We start from the raw sequence: 5900 nt of genomic DNA, 5'->3' as shown, positions 1-5900 counted from the left end.
CCAAATTCGACAGAATACCAAATTGTAAAAAAGTCTAAATTTTTGAGGCTAGAAGATCAGTTATTTTAGTAAAGTTGGTACAGAATTATCTTGGCACTAACTTCCTGACTTTGATGATAGGAATGTTATTTTTCTTCTAGTATGGGAGGGCATCTTTCATGTGGCAATTTCATCTCCTGCTTTTAAGAAACAGAAGAAAGGTCACAGTTATCTTCTTGTGCCTACTGTTTTTTTAAGTGCCTCTATCTTAAAATAGTCAAAATGCCAGTGTGGCATATTTTGGGGTATCATATTCTTAACCCTTCACTAACAAGCATTTTAAATAACTAGAATGCTTTGTTAGAGGGAGTATAAAATGATACAACCACTTTAGAAAACTGTTTGGCAGTTTTTATTATGTTAAATGTATGACTCAGAGAAATAAGAAAAAAAAGAAATAAAATAAAATAAACATATGCCTATTCATGACCTAGTAATTCCACTTCCAGGTGCTTACCCAAGAGATATAAAAGCATGTATCAGTAAAGTCTCACACAAGAATATTCAAAGCAGCTTAATTAAAAACGGCCTAAGACTGGAAACAATGTAAACATCCATCAGCAGATGAATGGGTAAACAAATTGTAGTATATCCATGCTGTGGAATATTACTTAGCTATACAAAGAAATGAACTATGTAAATGAATCTCAAAGTCATTATGATGAGTAAAAGAAACTAGATACAAGAGAGTATGATTTCATTCATGTAAAATTCTAAAATAGATGAAATTAATTTATCATCGTCTTGTCTCCCAAACCTAAATCTTCCTCTTTGAACCTCCCAGGTTTGTCTGAAAGATACTATTATACTAATTAACTCAGCTAGATTCAAATATGCATATGAAAATTTATTAAGGGATAAAGATAGTAAATTTAAAATAGATCATTAAAAAAATAAGGCTGTCGGCCACTCATGCCTGTACTCCCAGCACTTTGGGAGATCAAGGCGGGCAGATCAAGAGATCAAGAGATGGAGACCATCCTGGCCAACATGGTGAAACACTGTTTCTACTTAAAATACAAAAATTAGCTGGGTGTGGTAGTGCGCGCCTGTAGTCCCAGCTACTCAGGAGGCTAAGGCAAGAGGATCCCTTGAATCCAGGAGGCGGAGGTTGCAGTGAGCTGAGATTGCGCCACTGCACTCTAGCATGGCAACAGAGCAAGACTCCATTTCAAAAAATAAATAAGATTGTCAATGTTTTGTGTGAAAACTGAAAAAAAAAAAAATAGGGCTGAATTCTAATTCACTTATACTAAAATAAGTACTTGACACATTTAAAAAGTTAAACTATTATTGTTTTATTTATCATGGTTTAAAAAGGTTAAACTAAAAAAGTGGAACAAAAGCATTAGAAGACTATATATAAAATAATCTTGGAGTGAGGAAACCTTTTATAAGCGTATTGTGCCATTTAGAAACCAAAAGGGAAAATATCACTAAATTAAACTGCATTGAGTTTTGTAAATAGCTGCACAAAAACAATAATGATAATTAACAAAGGCAAAAGACGAACTGAAGAAAAATAAGATCAGATGTAAAAAGCAATTCACGGCGGAAAAAAGTTAAATGGCAAAAACACATAGGAAAAAATGCTCAAACTTACAGTAGCCAAGAAAATGAAAATTAAATTTGACATTTTAAATTAACGGAGTGAAAAAATATCTAAAGATTAGAGCTTTTTAAATTAAAAATTAATAATCTCTGTCTGTTTTGTTTACTGTGGTATTTATTTGTCCAGATAGACTAGTTTTACACTAAGGTAACAAGTTTAAGATCACAGTGCTTAACCTTAAAAAGTTTTTACTTCCCACTCAGGCTGTACATCATAGAGGTCAGCCAGAGCTCTGCCTGGTACCATTACCCAGAGAGCAGGTCCAAGGAGCTTGTCCCTTTGGTAGTTTCAAGAATATATGATAAAAGAACATTCCAGGCAGATGAAACAAGCGCACAGAAGATAGGCCTACTCAGCCTGATGTGCTCAAGCATCTGCAGGGAGTCCAGTGTGGCTACAAAGAATAAAATAGGAAAAGCTGGGCCAGGTGGCTCACTCCTGTAATCTCAACACTTTGGGAGGCTGAGGCATGTAGATTGCTTGGGCCCAGGAGTTTGAGTTGGGGTTTGGTCATGTTGCCGAGACCGGCCTGGGCAACATGACCAAACCCCATCTTTGTGAAAGGGAAAAAAAAATGCAAAAAACTTAGCTGAGCGTAGTGGCACATACCTGTCGTCCCAGCTGCTTGGGAGGCTGAAGTGGGAGGAGGATCGCTTGAGCCTGGGAGGTTGAGGCTGCAGTGAGCTGAGAAGTGTACCACTGAACTTCAGTCTAGGTGACAGAGCAAGACCCTGTCTCAAAAATAAAAAAGAAGGAAAAGGAGAAGGAAAATAGGGGAAGAGTGGCAGGAGATCAAGCCAGAGAGGGAAGCAAGTGAAAGCGTGAGGATGTAGATCTGGTAGACCTGTTAGATCCTATACCTTTATTTTATAGCATTAAAAAAAGTGTGTGTGACCATTATTTACTTCACACCTGTCACCTTTCACTTAAAGACTTAAGAGGCAAAATCTTGTTCTCCTCTATGTATCAGCACCAAATTCAGTCCCTGGCACAGGATGAATATTTTATAAATATTTTTGAATATATGAAAGAATGAATAAATGAACTGCAGTAAAATCAAAATCAAAAGCATGGCTTATAGGTGAATCTATTTTATCCTCAGACCAGTAAATTCTTAAGTGTATAAATACATGAATATAATACTTTTTAAAATTGTTTCTCCCAAAAAAGAGAATTGATTTTAAACAATTCAAATCAGTGGGCTATTTGTATGTAATTATTCATTATTATATGTTAAAGATAGAGTTTGCCTTTCACTCCTTTTCTTGAAAACTACAAAGTTGCAATGGATGGAGCAGTAACAGGTTGGAAAATGGATGACTGTTACTGTGGCTAGAGATGAAGAGATAAGGTGTTGACCACACTCTCTTTGTGATGGAAGCATAGATGACTCCTAATTTAAAGGACTAACAAATAAGCTAGAGTTGGAGTCTCAAGTAAAACCTTCCTAAGGATAGATGTCTTGGGGTCCAGCTTCACCCACAAATAGGTTCTGGGGCCTTGTTTCATACTGTCACCACCTTTGTCGTCCTCCCCACCCTGTTTTAGGCAGTGTTCAAATAGAAGTCATGAGTAGTAGCAAGAAGAGGCTCTGGAAGAAGGATACTGAGGAAGGAGGCAGGGCATCCTGATCTCTGAAGGATCCTCTTGTCAACCGTGTGAAACATGAACAAGTATTCAAGGTTAAAAGCTATCGTAGATATATAGGGCATGAGCTGGACTAGACAGGGCATTCAGTTCCCAAACCCAGTGTGATGTTTAATTTTTATACATCAACTTGACTAGATCATGGGCTGACCACGGGCATTATTTCAGGGAGTGTCTGTGAAAGAGGTTTTTGAATGAGGTTAATATTTGAATATAGTGGATGCACTAAAGCTGATTGAGGGTCCATTGAGGGCTCAGTAGAACAAAAAACAGAGGAAGGGAGAATTAATTCCTTCATCCTGACTGTTTGAGCTATAACCTCAGCCTTTTGCTACCATAAACGGAGACTTATGCCCTCTGCTCTGCTGGTTTTTAGGCCTTCAAGCTTGTACTGAACTACACCACCTGCTTTCCTGGGTCTCCAGCTTGCAAATGGCAGGTTGCAAGCCCTCTCAGTCTTCATAATCATGTCAGCCAACTCCTCATACTAAATCAGCTTTTCTATGTGTCTCTTACTGGTTCTGTTTCTCTGGAGAATCATGACTAATAAAGATTTTGGTACTGAGAGTGGTTCTAGAGGGACAGAATGTTAAGGATGAGTTTCCTGATGGTTTCAGGGTTTCTGGAATTGGTTCTCTAATCTTATTAAAGATGTTAATGATTCTTTCCAGTAGTAGAGTGAGCACGGAGTGCATAGCATTATCTGGCAATAGAAATACACAAAATATTTGCGTTGAGTACTCCTAATCAACCAGTTATAAAAGGCAAGAAGCTGGCTACCTATGTATATGATTGTTTTTTATTTTTGGAAAATTGTTGATGGGTGTTATGAAACCTTTGTTCTTGTCTTCTTAGTCTAAAATAACTTAAACAAGAGACACGCAGCAAAGAAGATGCAGCATAAAGCAATTCATTGCAAAGGAGAAAGAATATTTTGAAAGTTAAGGGCACAAAAGGTAGTACACGCTTAGAGGATTCAGAGCAGGCTGATGATAAGGATGAGACAGCAAAGGATGGCACTAGGGAGATTCCCTTTCTTGGCTGGGGGGTCTTACATGATTATTCATAAGGGGGTGGGAAGAGGTGTTACCAGTATGCATGTTCTGGGTGGTCCTCTGGATGCACAAGCGCAGTAGCTATACATGCTTGTTCATATATTGCATGTCTCATTAGCATCTTAAATCTCCACCCAGGGGTGGGTTTGTTACTATTATAATGAGCAAAGGGTCAGTTTGAGGACAGGTGAAATCAAAATGTTCATGCTGTCTACAGGGAAATTTCCTACTGAAGATAGCTTTGCTTGAATTAGCTTGACTAAATGTGAATGTTGGGGCTTATTTTGTTGAAGTGTGTGGTGTAGTAAGCCACAGTTGCTGCATACCAAGGGCATGTTTACTTCCTTGGCTACCTATCCTGCCCATAATGAGTATAATGAGGACGGTTGGTTGTTCCTAATGTCACTGGATAAAGTGGTACAAGAAAAGGTGAGTTTAGGGACTTTGATTCCCAGCTCAAGTGCTCCATAAATAATCTGAAAGCTTCTATGTGCATCCTGAAGAAGACCCTACTGCAGAGCTGAGACTATTGAAAATCAAACACAGAATCTCATCCTGTGACTGGCTGAACTACAACAGAAATTAAAATTCCAGTCTTGCAGGGTGACTGTTGTTAAAATGAGGGCATTTATTGGGGAAAAAAATGGGATTCTGTAAATTTGGACTGGGACATGTGGGAAGACCTTGATCAAGCTGAAGACATTAAGCTGCTAAATTCTGATCAGTCTTCTTTGCTAGTGGAGAGGTTTTCCAAACCCAGTGGAAGCAGCTTCTCCATTTCCAGTGATAGTACCCTCTAGCCTGTCTGAGATGATTAACATTGCATTGCCTGAGGAAATTGTAATGGCCTCCCTTGAAGCAGTTGCTATGCAAGACAATGTTGATTCTCCTCCAGACCCACCCTACCACCCTTCTTTGCTTCTAGACCTGAAACTGGACAGGAATAAAGTGTTACCCATGAAGAGATGTGCTATACTCCAAAGTTACTCAAAGTATCTAATTTATACAGACAAAAATCTGGGAACATATGTGGGAATGGATAATAAAGATGTGGGAAAATGTTGGAAGGAACAAAAAGTTGGATCAGATCAAATTTATTGACATGGGCTCACTAAGCAAAGATTCTGCATTTAACATTGCAGCTTGGGGAGTTAGAAAGGGTGCTTACAGTTTTATTGGCTTGCTGAAACATGAAAAAGATGAATTAGAAGTGCTGGACATGCCTTGGTTTAATCTGGAGGATGGGATTAAAATGTTTAGGAATATTGGAAAATCAGATTTTTCATTTAAGAACTACTCACCAGCCGGGCGCAGTGGCTCACGCCTGTAATCCCAGCACTTTGGGAGGCCGAGGCGGGTGGATCACGAGGTCAAGAGATCGAGAACATCCTGGTCAACACGGTGAAACCCCGTCTCTACTGAAACTACAAAAAACTAGCTGGGCATGGTGGCGCGTGCCTGTAATCTCAGCTACTCAGGAGGCTGAGGCAGGAAAATTGCCTGAACCCAGGAGGCAGAGGTTGTGGTAAGCCGAGATTGTGCCGTTG

Source organism: Cebus imitator, unplaced genomic scaffold (genome assembly GCF_001604975.1).
Source record: "Cebus imitator isolate Cc_AM_T3 unplaced genomic scaffold, Cebus_imitator-1.0 Scaffold86, whole genome shotgun sequence".
In the NCBI taxonomy this organism is placed as follows: domain Eukaryota; kingdom Metazoa; phylum Chordata; class Mammalia; order Primates; family Cebidae; genus Cebus; species Cebus imitator.
Note: the sequence above shows the minus strand (reverse complement) of the source record.